Genomic DNA, 15469 nt, shown 5'->3' with positions numbered 1-15469 from the left:
CACAGGCTCAGTAGCTGGGCGCACAGGCTGAGTTGCTCCACGGCCTGTGGGATCTTCCCAGACCAGGGCTCGAACCCATGTCCCCTGAATTGGCAGGCGGGTTCCTAACCACTGCACCACCAGGGATGTCTTGCCTGGATTATTGTAATGGCCTGCAAACGACCTCTCTGCCTCCAGAGTGCCCATAAAATCCCTCTTCTGCCTCATCCAAGGGAACTTTTGTAAAGCAGAGGCCTGATCATGCCTCCAAAAACTCTTCAGAGTCTCTCCACCATCCAGAGCAGAGACCATGTCCTCAGCGCCTACAGATGGAGGTAGGAAATAAAAGTGCCAGGACCATGGGTAGGCAATGGGGAGCAGTGGGGATTATGGTGAACTGAAGCATAGCTGTCTAAAGGCATTCAAACTCAGAATTCTGTGAAATCCTCCATGGGCCAAGTACAGTTGTCCTGGCACTGAGTGTAGCCTTGGCTTACCAGTGTGTGAGAGCTCACCTGGTGTACGAAGTCCAAGTTCCTTAGCCTGGCTTACAAGGATCAGCGTCCTCCTCCTTGCTCTGCCCTGACTTGAAATTCATACAACTGTCCAAATGTTCGCAGTTCCTCCACATGTGCTGGTCCTTAGCTCTATACTTTGATCAAGCCTAGAATGCTTTTCCCCTACTCTTCATGTGGCAAAATCCTGCTCATTGCTTAGAACTCAGTGCAAGCAACACCTCCTCCAGGAAGTCTTCTTTTCATTCACTCCTGGTTCTGCCAGATGGGTTATGCACCTTTTCCTGGTGTCCCAACGATATGTGGCTTTTTTCCATCGTTATACTCATCACATGGTACTATAATTATCTCTTTTGCATCTGCTTCTCCTGCTAAGGTGTAAACTCCTAAGATTAGGGACCAAGTGTTATTCACCTTTGTGCCTAATGAAAAGGAGCTGTTCACTCATTGTTTGATAAATGGATGATGGGAGGCAGGTGGTCTCCACAGTGGCGAGAAGTCTGAACAGTGGCACATTAGTGTACACTAATGTACACTAATGGGTACACATTAGTGTACCCATTAGCAACAGGCAGAAATTGGGAGAGGCACAGGACTGGTCATCCCTCTCTCCCTTCCCAGGATGAACATCACAGGAATGAATACAGAACAATGAAAGTAACAGAACTGAGGTACAAGAATGCCCTTGACTTTATCTCTCAAACACTAAAGACTGTGTCGTCTTATTGCTGATTCAAATTCCCCAGAGAAAATCTGATTGTCCAGTTAAATCCCTTTAGGCCCCATGGGACAGCTGCCCACACCAGACTAGCCCAAGATGCTGGCCAGGCTGCATGTTGGCTGCCTATGGTCAGGGGTCCTTCTTTGGTCCAATTGGGGCAGGATCATATGCAAGAAAACAGGGCACCTTCCATGGATAGAACCTCTCCGAAGGGACTTTGAGTGTGGTAGGTGAGTTCTCTAGCTTGGGTGGTACAGGGTTCAGGACTGAGACTAGGGTGACGCAAATGAGTTACCTAGGGTGCAAAATTTCAGGAGGGGTCACAGGGTCATGTAGGTGCCTCACTCACCTCGCTCTAATCCTAGTCCTGGTGGGTCTGATTTTCTGCATGACTTCAGGAATTCCCTGTCTCTCTGACCTTCAGTTTCTTCATCTGTAAAATCAAGAGGTCAAACTATTTGGCCTGTTAGGTTCTTTTTGGTTTTAGGACTCCTTTATACTCCCCTGGCTTTGGGGACAGCTCACCTTCCTCCATCATACCCACTGGACTTTCCCCCTTTGTCTGAGGGACCTGATCATCTCTTGATTAGCTGTCCTGGCCAAGCCTGGCTTGATGTCCAAGGGCCCAGCTCACAAGCCACTTAGCAAAGGCAGTCATGAAAGAAAACATAACATCTGTTCTGGGCTTTCACAGAGGACATGCTTCACATTCTTCCCCTCAAAGCAAAATGGATCAGCCTTGACCTGGGGTCAACCAGGGAGAAGTAATCCTCAGGGGGTGGGGTGCTATTCAGTGCTCAGATGAAGTCATTCACCACATGGTCATTGGTAGCCCTGAGGAATGAAAGGTATTTGCCTTTCCTATCAATCACTCAAAAAAGTTTGTGAACATCTTGGGTCAAATTGACAGTTTGCATCTTGCACACAAAGGGGCCTAAGGTTTGACTCCCACTTAGTAAAAGTCCATGTAGGTTTGTTCCTCTGAGGATAAGTCAGAGGACCACAGAGACAGGAAGGGGAGATAATGGGAAGGTGGGGAGAGGAGGCAAGAAGGTGTTATTCATCTAGTCCAATCTCAGATCCAATGCTTGAACCCAAACTAAGAGGGTTCCATCAGTCATCCTCCTCCAAAGACAGTTCATTTCACTGATGGATGGCAAATGTTATTAGAAATATCTTTTATAATGATGGGCCAAAGTATATCTCTTTGACACATCCATATATTAGTCAGTACGGAAGAGGAACAAGTCAATTTCTCACCCAAATATTTGCCCTTAAAGCATTTGAAGACACATCCTACTTGAATCTCCTATTCCCCATGCCAAAAAAAAAAAAAAAAAAATCCCTAGTTCTTTCAGTCTATCCTTATACAATATTTCCAGGCACCCATCCCCTCTGGCTCATCCTGACCCCCCTCTTCTGGGATCATAGTGTATTGGTGACCTTCACACAGTGTGGGGTCAGACCACACATGGTTGTGCAAGAGTGCAGAGCAGATCAATCATCTCAACACACAGATGCCACTGGGTGATGACAGAGCCAGGAAAGAGCCCAGTTCTGTTGATTCCCAAGTACCTGGGGCAGATGGAGAGATACCAGTAAACCAGTGAGGGAGGGGACTAGCCTTTGCAACATGCAAATAGTTGCATGGAATTTATCATGTGGGTACCATCCCTGGGGGCTCCCGTGGACCACACATCTGCACAAAGCCAGCATGCCCATAGATACAGAATCCAGGTCTGAGCAACCAGATGTGCTATCAGCCAATCAAACAGGTAACAATTCCATGGCTAATGTTAAAAAGCCGATAACACAGTGTAAAGGGAAGGCCTGGATGAAGCCTCACACCTCCTTGATTTATATCCATGTTGCCTAAACTTTCTTCCTTTCCTTGATTACTAACAACCATGGAGATGCTCGGTTCCCTTTATACCACATTTCCAAGAAGCTCATACAATGTGTCAGCTCAGTTTCCCTGGCTTCCCTTATTCCAAAATTCTGGAACAATTATTGCCTCATTTCATATGATACCAGATTTTTCATTCTGCTTTTAATGATGCTGTGATTTCTTCTTTAAGGTATATATTAGTTCCATGAATATTGCACAGTATTACTATGGTAATGGAAAGGACACTATTCTTGACTTATCCCAGTGGTTTCAGCTGCTACATACAATGACACCTCCCAAACTTTTACCCTGAACTATATCCTAAATCATGCACTACATCTTTCCAATTGTACCTCTCCCTTTGGGGGTCCCACAGGTACTTGAAACTCATCATCTCTCCTCCCCACCCAGACTCTGAATAATCTACCATGATTAATGGTCCTGTGATCATTGCCAGTCGGAGCACTGTGCTGCTGAGAGAGGAAATTCACATTTCTTGAGCATCCACTGTGAACCTTAACAACTGTGAGGTACAAATATTATCCCTATTTTATAGAGAAGGAGGCTGAGGTACACTGTCTTCTGCCCCACGCTTGATCCTTTAACAAATGCAGTGGGCTCTGCTTTCAAAGTACATCCAGAATCCTAGTGCATCATACACATTTGAAACGTAACTATCTTGTTTCCAGCAACCATCATCTCCTGCTGTGGTTATTGCAATAGCCCCTAACTAGGTCTCTCTGCCTCCATGTTTGTTCCTCTAAAACTGAACTTTGTAAAGTCTCCAGAGAGAAGTCTTCAAGTGATTCAGATAAACTCCCTGCTAAATTTCCATCTCACTTAAAATGATGTTCTTCTCACTGTCCTAGAGGACCTATGTAATCTGTCTCCAGTTCCTCTTGGAACTCACCTCTAACTGTGATTTCTCCCTCTCCCTGTGCTCCATCACGTAGGCCTCCTGGAACTGCCACAAACACAAGACACTCTTGCCAGAGGGCACTTGTACTTGTTTTTCTCTCCATCTGGATACACCTCCCCCAGATAGCCACATGGTTTCTCCCTCATTTCCTTCAGCATCCCGCTTAAATAGGACTGTATTCCCTGACCACCCTATGCATAATCTTTACACTCTGCCTTCTCCTCTCCTCACAGGCTCATTTTCTTTTTCTTCCTGACACATCTACAGCCAACATATATATTCAATTTTTATTTTTTTGTTGTCCAGCTCCTCTCACGAGAATATAAGCCTCATAAACTTTTATCCTTGTGACAAAATCTATTTTATCTTACATCAGGGGTCTCCAACCCCCCGGGTCACGGACTGGTACTGGTCTGTGGCCTGTTGGGAACCGGGCCGCACAGCAGGAGGCGAGCGGCAAGCAAGCGAGCAAAGCTTCATCTGTATTTACAGCTGCTTCCCATCGCTCACATTACTGCCTGAGCTCCACTTCTTGTCAGATCAGCAGCGGCATTAGATTCCCATAGGAGCTCGAGCCCTACTGTGAATTGCGCACGCGAGGGATCTAGGTTGCATACTCCTTATGAGAATCTAATGCCTGATGATCTGAGGTGGAGCTGAGGCGATGATGCCAGCGCTGGGGAGCGGCTGCAAATACAGATTATCATCAGCAGAGAGGTTTGATTGCACGGAGACCATAATAAATCAACTGCTTGCAGACTCATATCAAAACCCTATCAGTGAGTGGCAAGTGAAAACAAGCTCAGGGCTCCCACTGATTCTGCATTATGGTGAGCTGTATAATTATTTCATTATATATTACAGTGTAATAATAATAGAAATAAAGTGCACAATAAACGTAATGCACTTAAATCATCCTGAAACCATCCCCCTCCCTGCCCCAGTCCGTGGAAAAATTGTCTTCCATGAAACTGGTCCCTGGTGCCAAAAAGGTTGGGGACCACTATATTACATCTAGTAGGCACTCGGTAAATAGCCAGTGAAAGAATGACTAAGAGGCAACTGGTAAAATAGGGAGGACCCGAGATGGTATGGGATTCAGAGACCGTCACCTACAAGAATTATTGGGAAGGAGGAAGAAAATATGACCTGGAAGGATAGCACAAGGAAGGGAGTCATGAAGACTGACTTCAATTATTTGAAAGGCTGTCATGCAGAGTAGAAGATTTATTCTGAATTTTCCATAAGGTAAAACTAATACTACTGAGTAGCTCGCCAGGTGGACAAAAGGGGTGTGGCAGGCATTCAAGACAGAGAATTATTTGAGGACTGGGTTGATGCTGAGACATGGAAGGACATGGCTTGTTTGCTGAATACCAGTTAGTCATGTGTAGCTGGAGGGGAGGGGTGGTAGATGAGGCCACAGAGATAAACTGGGTGAGTTATGTAAATATGTCATGTCATGAGTTTTGACTTTTATTGTATTTATTTATTAATTTATGTAAACATCATATGCTCCCCATTTCATGAGCACACATTCTGTTCTAGGTTCTCTACTGGGTCATGGGGATGAAAAGAATAGAATATAAAATCTCTGTCCTTAAAGGGTAGTAATGGACATTAATAAGTTCCTAATGGCCTCTGCACATAACAGGTGCTCAAAAAATACTGGATGCCTGAATGCAGGCTAAATTTTTCTAGTTAACATTTATAACAATCCTGTGAAGCAAGTGAAATTTTACCCATTTTATAGGTGAGGAAACAAAAATTTAGAGAAGTTTTCTGTCTCATCTCTATAGAGTTGGTTAAAATTTGAGCCATCATTTAAACCCAGCTCTGTCTGGCATCAGAGTATTTTCCTTTTTTGCATTATGTCCTCTTGTCACCTCAAAGGAGCTCAGACTCTCATAAATGCCTTCATAGACCAGGGAAGTACAAAGAGGAGGGATGGACCTACTATATACATCCAGGAGAGTTTTGAGGGGGACCCTGAAAAATGAGTGAGACTCTTTAATCTCCTTGCCCAAATAGTTACCAAGTACCTAGAATGTTCCCAGAACTGCCTTGGTACCAAACCCTGGGAAGCAAGGGTCACCAAGATTGAATGTTGCCGCCTTGGGTTGTACAGTCTGGGGTTAGAACACCAGCTTTCCCCTTGATTAGCTCTGTGATCCTGGGCTATCAATCTTGTTAACTCTCAGTTTCCTCATCCATAAAATGGGTATTAAAAATTGTACATCCTTCGACATCACTACAGATCCTACGGCTATTATAGGGAAATAAAGGAGTACTATGAACAACTCTATACCTACAAATTCGACAACCTAGATGAAATAAACCAATTCCATGAAAGACACAACTTGCCAAAACTCACACAAGAAGAAATAGATAACCCAAACAGGCCAATGTCTATTAAAAAATTGATTCAATAATTAATAACCTTCCAAAACAGAAAGCACCAGGCCCAGATGGGTTCAGTGGTAAATTCTACCAAACATTTTAAAGAAATTTTACTAAATCTCTGCAATCTCTTTCAGAGGATAGAAGCCGAAGGCATACTTCCTAACTTACTCTATGAGGCTAGCATTACCCCAATATCAAAAACAGACAAAGACATTATGAGAAAAGAAACCTACAGACCAATATCTCTCATGAACATAGATGTAAAAATCTTCAAAATATTAGCAAATTAAATCCAACAATATATAAAAAGAATTATGCACACAACCAAGTGGGATTTAACCCAGGTAAGTAAGGCTGGTTGAACATTAGAAAATCAATTCATGTAATCTGTTACATCAACAAGCTAAAAACGAAAAATCACTTGATCATATGATCATATCAATAGATGTTTAAAAGGCATATGACAAAATCCAACAACATTCATGATAAAAACTCTTAGTGAACTATGAATAAAGGAGAACTTCCTCGACTTGATAAAGAATATCTACGAAAACCCCACTAATATCACACACGATGAGAAACTCAAAGCTTTCACACTAAGGTCAGGTACAAGACAAGGACGCCCCTCTCACAACTCCTTTTCAACATCATACTGGAAGTTCTAGCTAATGCACTAAGACCAGAAAGGAAAAGAAAATAACAGGTATGCAGACTGGGAAGGAAGAAATAAAACTGTGTTTGTCTTCAGATGACATGATCATCTAAGAAAATCTGAATTAGCAAAAATCTCCTGGAACTAATAAGTGATTATTACCAGGTTGAAGTATACAGGTCAATATATAAAGGTCAATTGCTTTCCCACAACCAGCAATGAACAAATGGAATTTGAAAGTAAAAATATAATACCATTTACATTAGCACCCCCAAAAATGAAATACTTAGGTATGAATCTAACAAAATATGGATGAAATTTATGTGATTAAAACTACAGGTCTCTGATAAAAGATATTAAAGAAAAACCAAATATATGCATAGGAAGAATCAGTATTATCAAAATACTGATAAGTGTCAAGTTCTTCACAACTTGATCTGTAGATTCAATCTAATCCCAATCAAAATCCCAGCAAGTTATTTTGTGGATATTGTCAAACTATTTCTGAAGTTTATATGCAGAGACAAAAGGCCCCAAATAGCCAACACAATATGGAAGGAGAAGAGCTGGAGGACTAAAACTACCCAACTTCAAGACTTATTATATAAAGCTACAGTAATCAAGACAGTGTGGTACTGGTGAAAGAATAGACAGATCAGTGGACAGAGTAGAGAGCCCAGAAATAGACCCACATAAATATAGTCAACTGATCTTTGACAAAAGAACAAAGGTGATACAATGAAGAAAATTTAGTCTTTTATACAAATGGTGCTGGACCAATTAGATGAACACATGCAAAAAAAAAAAAAAATGAACCTAGATGCAGACCTTATACCCTTCACAAAAATTAACTAAAAATGGATCACAGACCTATATGTAAAACTTAAAAGTATAAAACATAGAAGATGACATAGGAAAAAAACCTAGATGTGGGTATGATAATGCCTTTTTAGATATAACACCAAAGATATGAACCATGAAAGAAATAATCATTAAGCTGCACTTCATTAAAATTAAAAACTTCTGCTCTGTGAAAGACAATGTCAAGAAAAGGAGAAGACAAGCCATGACTAGGAGAAAGTATTTGTAGAGGACACATCTGATAAAGGACTGTTATCCAAAATATATAAAGAAATCTTAAAATTCAATGACAAGAAAACAAACCTGATTAAAAAATTAGCTAAGAACTTAACAGATACCTCACCAAGGAAGACATATAGATGGCAAATAAGCATATGAAAAGATGCTCCACATCATATGTCAACAAGGAAATGCAAATTAAAGCAATGATATACCACTACATACCTATTAGAATGGCCCAAATCCTGAACACTGACAACACCAAGTGCTGATGAGGATGTGGAGCAACAGGAACTCTCATTCACTGCTGGTGAACCTGCAAAATAGTGCAGCCACTTTGGAAGACAGTTTAGCAGTTTCTTACAAAACTAAATACATTTAGCAATAACAGTCGTTGAAAACTTATGTCCAAACAAAAACCTGCGCAAAGGTGTTTATAGCAGCTTTATTTATAATTGCCAAAACTTGGAAGCAACGAAGGTGAATGGATTAATAAACTGTGGTACATCTAGACAATGAAATATTATTCAGTGCTAAAAATAAATGAACCATCAAGCCATGAAAGGAAACTTAAATGCATAATACTAAGTGAAAGAAGCCAATCTGAAAAGGCTTATACTGTATGATTCCAAGTATACGACATTCTGGAAAAGGCAACACTATGGAGACAGTAAAAAGATCAGTGGTTGCCAGAAGTTGGGAGGGGCGGGGAGGATGAATAGGTAGAGCACAGAGGATTTTTAAGGCAGAGAAAGTACTATGTATAATGTTACAATGATGGATATATGTCATTACACATTTGTCCAAACCCATAGAATGTACAGTACCAAGGGTAAACTATGGATTTGGGGGTAATTATGATGTGTCATTGTAGGTTCATCGACTAAAACAAACATACTGCTCTGGTGGAGGATGTTCATAATGGAGGAGTCTGTACATGTGTAGGGGCAGGGGGTTACGTAAGACATCTCAGTACCGTCCCTTAGTTCTGCCGTGAACCTTAAATTACTCTAAGAAAATAAAATCTTAATGAAAAAAATGTACCTCTCATAGGAGGTCATTAGGGAATTCAGTGACATAAATCATGTAGAATATTTAGCAAAATTCCTGGCACAAAATAAGTGATCAATGACTCTCAGCCTCGGGATAATGAAGGTAATGATGATGAGGCTATTCTGGCTCCAGCTGACAAAGCCAAAGACACGTCTGGCTAATAACGTCAGCTTAGAGGCTTCTAATCAGAAAATATTTAGAAAAAAAGCTGGGACCCCATTCTTCACAGCCCCACAGTGAGAAGTGCTGCACCTTAGGTAGGGCAAGGAGGAAGATAAATTGCTGTCCAGCCCATAGTGCTATAAAACCCAAGAAAGTTTTGTTTTTGTTCTGTTCTAAATCCTTTATAAATTAATTCTTTTAAGGAAATAGTATGACATTTGCCTGGGGTCTCATCAGAATGCCTATAAATGTATATATTCGAGAACGTTAATACAAAACACTTTTCAAAATTCCCTTTGCTTTGGGGATGCTGATCTGCATGTTGTGTAAGTCTCGGCTGTGCTCTAGGCGGCTGCTCTAATATTTCTGCTGAGACAGGCAGGGTCCACCCACCCAAATGCATTTCATCTAAGTGTGATTTGGTCTGGGACATCTCGGTAATCAGGGAAGGCAAAGCAGATTGAAAGCATGTGAGCAGCCAGTTTCCCAATGAGCTGAAACAGGCTCTGTTGATAGAAACCACTCCACACAGGGCACGGGTGGGACGTGGTGAGGGAGAGGGAGAGAGGGAAGCCCGGGGTCAGGTTGTGATGAGGAGGTAGGAGTCCGGTCAAGCCCGGGGTCTGTCTGGGATGCCAGCCATGAGAAAGCAAGCTTCACCACAGCTGTCTCAGCTATGGAGTAACCCCACATATTTATATTTCAAAACTCATTTCCTAGGGGGGATTTTTGGGAATTCACAACATGTTGTTAAGGTCAGAAAATCTTTGGGCCTTGGTATTCTTCTCCCAGGACTCTGTAATATTCAGTATGAGGAAAACCCAAGAAATGACCCACTCTAACTTGAGAATCTAATATGTGCTTTTCTTAATTTTTCTCTAATTATCACAGAAGAGATTACTAAGGTTCAGAGAGGAGCAGTAATTAGTGTTTGAAGACCCGAATGTCCTAAAGGGCCCTGGGAATCTACTGGGGAGCAGAGAAGGAGGGAGATCTCCGTTTATGTCACCTTCTAAGCTGTGAGCAGGGCACTGGAAACGGAGACAGGAACATGGGCAGCCAGTGAGCAAGCCCTGTTCCAGATCATTCTGGCGAGTTCCGCTTCAGTTCAGAAGGCTGTTCCAGGTTCCCTCAGGGGTGATTTTGGAGGTCCCGCAGGACTTCCCAACTGAGATAAGGAAGGAGAGGTCATCCCTATTCCCTTGAAAATGATTCCGCCAAGCCCATCACATCAACCTTCTGGACCAGTGAGCCAAAGAATAATAATACACATTCAGTCTTCTAGAGGGAAAGTGTCATCACTTATCCTCATTTTTATTGTACTGGAAGTAGGTTTGCCAGATAAAATATAGGATGCCCAGTTAAATTTGAATTTCAGATAAATAATGAAAAAGGTTTTGGTATAAGTATGTCCCAAATGTTGCATGGGATAGACTTATACTCAAAAAAATATTTACTTTTTATTAGAAATTCGAATTTAACCAGGTATCCTGTATTTTTATTTGCTTAATCTGGCAACTCCTTCCACAAGTCACTAGATAACTTCTTACAAGTGTCCTCTTGCAGGGGGTGGGAGGTAGCAGGACATAGCACAACTTGCTATGGAGATGGGGATGATGATAAAATATGCCACTGAGGGGTAGTGAGCCTCCTGTCACTGAGGCTTCACTTGGTAGTTCCCATACCTTCCCTGTACCCTTAACCCCTCACTCTTCAGCTCCTGGGGAAAAGAGCATGGACCCTGAGCCAACTGCTTGGGTTTGAACCCTGGTTCCACAAATTGTTAACTGTATGACCTTATATTAAGTAATGTAACCTCTCTGTGTGTTTCTAGGTTTCTCATTTATGAAATGGAAACAATAATAGCAGTTCCCTTAAAAAGTTGTTTTGGGGGCTTCCCTGGTGGCACAGTGGTTGAGAGTCCGCCTGCCGATGCAGGGGACACGGGTTCGTGCCCCAGTCTGGGAAGATCTCACATGCCGTGGAGCGGCTGGGCCCGTGAGCCATGGCCACTGAGCCTGCGCATCCGGAGCCTGTGCTCCGCAACGGGAGAGGCCACAACAGTGAGAGGCCTGCGTACGGCAAAAAAAAAAAAAAAGTTGTTTTGAAGCTTAAAAGTACTTAGATCAGTTCTTGGCCCATGGGAAGAAATAAATGTTAATCATTATCATTCTTCTTCTTATTATTCCTCGGTAACTGTATATAAAAGGAGTTGGGCTGGTGAACGTCCTGTTGTCACATCAAAGCTGGGGCAGAATTTTGGATCACAGAAGCCTTTGTAGAACCACTGTAGTTCAGAGAAGACAAAGGCTTTGTGGACATTTAGTGCCATCATCTTGTTTTGCAGGTGAGGAGAAAACTCAAGGCAGAGGGGACAAACGGCTGGCTCCAAGCTTCACAGGTGGTCGATGGTAAGGTCTTGGCTGAAAAGGCAGATATAGATCAAAAGAAAGTAAAGGAATTGAGCTAATGGTGGAGAGCCTTTTTGCTAGAATCATAGAATTACAGGGTCATAGAGCCACCACGAAAAGCCATGGCAAAATTTACACCCGGGTCAGCCCAAGGCGAGCCACTGACTCAAGAGTCCGGTGTTGATGATTCCTCTTCCAGTTTTGCCCTGATGTTTGCTACGTGTCTTTTGTAAAGTTCTCACCTTCTCTGGCCTTCGGTGTCCCATCTGTCCAACAGAGATAATCATCTTAGCTCTGTGTGCTTCCTAGAGCTATTGCAAAACCTTTGGAAGGAATGACACTCTGGCCACCTCCCAAACACTCACTAGCCCACTTTGCCCTTTTGGCCTCTCCCCAGCTCGTCAGAGTGCTGCCTTCCTTCACGTCCTTGGCTTCTGGCCCTCAAAGGCCTGGGGTATCTGGGCCTCAGCTGACTGATGACCGGCAGATTCCAGTAGGTGGGGTAAGGGTGGAGACGGCTCCTTCTTGCTGGTTTACATTACCCATCAGCCTAGATTTAAGCCATGCAAACACAGCCTCTGAGCTCAGCTCTCAAGCAACACTTCTTGAATTGAGCAGTGACTTTGCTGAAAAGCAAGTCTGATCTTGACACTTACCAACCTAACACTTGTGTATAGGTGTTAAACTGGTCCCCGCCCACACTGCTGTTTATTACTTTTTACCCAGTTACCTCTGATCAAATCCATTCTTTAATAGCCGCTGAGAGGTCCTTCTAAACTAAAATGTAATGAAGACAAATATTTGCTTAAAACCCATCATCCACTGCAGAGATTTCTTTTTTTAAGTTCATGGATAGGCTTCAGCAAATTTTTGAACACCCTGAAATGCACACCATATTCTGCTTGTGTGCACATTAACTTTGCAGATTCTCAGAGGGCTCTGTGACATCTCTCACGTTGCATTATGCACCCCTCCCCCCCCGAAAACGTTTTCAAACTTCTGCTCCACAGTATAAAGGCAAAACTCTTTAATGTGTAGGGCATGCAAAGCCCTTCATGATATACCAGCTTCATTTTGAAGTCTCTTGGTCAATTGCCCAAACACATCATACTACTCCTCACCTCCTTGCTTTTGCTCAAGGTCTGCCCTCTGACTTGAACATCTTCTCCTTCCTATCTCTCCTGCTGATCCCCCTCACCTGGTCGACTTCTACTTAACTATTATAACTCAATTCAAGAGTTTCCTCTTCCAGAAAGCTTCCTCTGACCCTCTCCATCACCCCACACTGGAGGAGAGGTCCCTCCCTGGACTGTCACAATGCAGATGCATCCACTTCTCTGGAATTGCACTATTCACACTGTGCTCCCATAAAATGAAAGGTCTTTGAGGATAAGACTGTGTTTCGCTCACCCTTTCCCTCCTCTCTTTCCCTAAAGCCAGTGGTCCTCTGGGACCAGCAGCAACTGCATCACCTGGGACCTTGCTAGAAATACAAATTCTCAGGCCCCACGCCAGACCTACTGAATCAGAAACTCTGGGAGGGGGGCTAGCAAGTTGTCTTTTAACAGGTCTTCCAGGGGATTCTGATGCCCACTCAAGTCTGAGAAACACTGACCTGGAGAGACTCTCCTATCTCTTGCCTGGTCTACTGGGACAAGCTCCTCACTGAGCTTCGTCATCTGTTACTTTCCAATCTATTCTCCACACTACAGCCAGATTACTTTGTTGTAACATGTAAGGGCCCGGCTCAAAAGCCTTAAGTGGCTTCCTTTTTCCCTTAGAATTAAAGTCAGATACCTCACCATGGCCTACAGGGTCCTCCATGATCTGGCCTTGCTTTTTTACTCCCGCCCACCCTGCATTCCCCCTCCATTAATTCTCTACCACCAGGCCCACTGGCTTGCTTTAACTTCTCAGACCAGCAGTCCCTTCCTGTCTCACCCTATATGCTGGGGCCAGGGAGAATAACACGGGTGAGTCACCTTCTCTGCCGTTGAGAAGGGGCAGTCCAGTAGGAGAGACAGATATGGACACAAATAAACATTTAGATTACAGGAAGCAGAGGAACAGAGTTAAGTACGTGGTACAGAAGCAGCCAAGATTAATTCCATTTGGGGACTCCTTTTCTGTGGCCATGTCTAAGTGTTTCTAAAGCTCTAAGGGGTAGGTTTTCCCATCTGAACATTCCAGCCCTAGTCATTCCATTGCCCTGAACCTCAGTCCCCAAATCTGTACAATAGGGGCGTGGGAAGGGTCACATCAGGATGCACGAAGAGCCCACCTGAGCACAGGGCAGGCCAGGCCTGCAGTAGGGGCTCGGCAGTGTAATGGTTCTCCCTTATTTCTGGAGTAGAGTCAAGTTTATATTGTGGGGAGACCCAAGCCTCGGCGGAAAATTAAGTACATCCTGAAAAAAAAAAAAAAAATGAGTTAAGGAGCAAGCTTGAGGTTAGGCCTAAAGAGAAAGGAAATTTCCCCTCCACGTTGAGAAATGTCCCTCCTGTGGGTGTGGTAGCGAATGTGAAAGTGGAACCTCCCTCCTGGCCCCTGCACTTACCAGAAGGAGCAGCGAGGCTTGCGAAGGCCTTACAGAAAGAGCAGCAGCTGAACAGGAACTGGGGAGCCGGTTCTGGGAAGCTGGGGGCTTCTGGGGCAGGGCCCAGAGGCCCAGTGTTTACAAAGCCCAGAAGCACCTGCCCCCAGACTGTGTTAGACACAGAGCAGATCGCATGGAGCTCTTGGCACCATCCCCAGAGCTGGAACGTTGGAGAGAAAGCCAGGATCACTTCTCCAGGACTCAGAGCTCCCAGCTTTCCAGACAAACAGCCCAGCTATGGACACTGGGAGGAGGTGGGGGACATAGAACAGGTTGAGTGGGTTAGATATTCATGTATTCATTTATTTATTCATTCATTCACTCTGAATTTCTCCATCTTTAAAATGGGAAAAGGAATTCCTTTGCTCTCTACTTGGAATGCATATAGTGGGGAAGGGTGGAGGAAGGGTTGTTATAGAGATCCAATGAGAGAATAAATTCAGTCATCATTTCATGTACACTAAGTAAGCACTTGCTATAATAAAAATAATAATGGACACTTACAGAGTGCTACTTTAATCCTTACAACCACTCTCTGAGACAGCTGCTGTTATTTCCACTTACAGATGAGGAAACTGAGGCTCAGAGAGAGAAATGTGCCCAGATCACATGGCTAGTCTGTGGTGGAGCTGGGATGTGAACACGAGCAGACAGGTGACTGGTCCTGTGCTCAGAGCCACAAACAGGGCCTACATCTTATCTCCTGCACTAGAGTGGGGGATCTTCAAGGTCAGGAATGGTCATCTATTAACCTCTGAATCTGCAGTGCCTAGGCCACAGCCCAGGGTGTCGTAGCTGATCACAAAGTGTGGGTGGGCAGCTTGAATATCTATAAAACAAGGTGAAATGAAGCAATCTGGTAGGCAGACAGGGAAGCAAATGGCACTGTGATGTAACAGGTAGGTCCCTACAAAGGACTCCCTGGAGTTTGTGTATACCAGTCAGGGTATCCATGGCCCATCAATTTATTTATATTTAGAGGAGGGCTTATCTGCAAGGATGTAGATGTAGAAGAATCGCAAGGGAGAGTATAGCAGCTTAGTGGCTGCTGAACTTTTCCCACAGGAGACGGAGAGTCCTGGAGAGTGGA

At 43.6% G+C, this 15469-nt stretch overlaps 1 long non-coding RNA gene across 2 annotated transcripts in view; it reads right to left on the bottom strand.

Annotated features, from left to right (window-relative positions):
- The window catches only part of LOC109551066 (uncharacterized), a 102388-nt gene extending 87783 nt beyond the window's left edge, over positions 1-14605 (bottom strand). Inside the window, exons 1-3 of one of the 2 annotated variants that reach the window (XR_012324592.1) lie at positions 14341-14605; positions 14065-14190; positions 8383-8473 (exon numbers count right to left, since the gene is read on the bottom strand). This is a non-coding gene — a long non-coding RNA (uncharacterized lncRNA). The remainder of the gene's footprint in view (positions 1-8382; positions 8474-14064; positions 14191-14340) is intronic. The other variant, XR_002177763.3, reaches the window with a different exon arrangement.
- Positions 14606-15469: the final 864 nt, after the last annotated feature.

Source organism: Tursiops truncatus, chromosome 1, assembly GCF_011762595.2.
Source record: "Tursiops truncatus isolate mTurTru1 chromosome 1, mTurTru1.mat.Y, whole genome shotgun sequence".
Lineage (NCBI taxonomy): Eukaryota > Metazoa > Chordata > Mammalia > Artiodactyla > Delphinidae > Tursiops > Tursiops truncatus.
The sequence above is the reverse complement of the archived record's forward strand: the minus strand, read 5'-3'. Positions and strand labels throughout refer to the sequence as shown.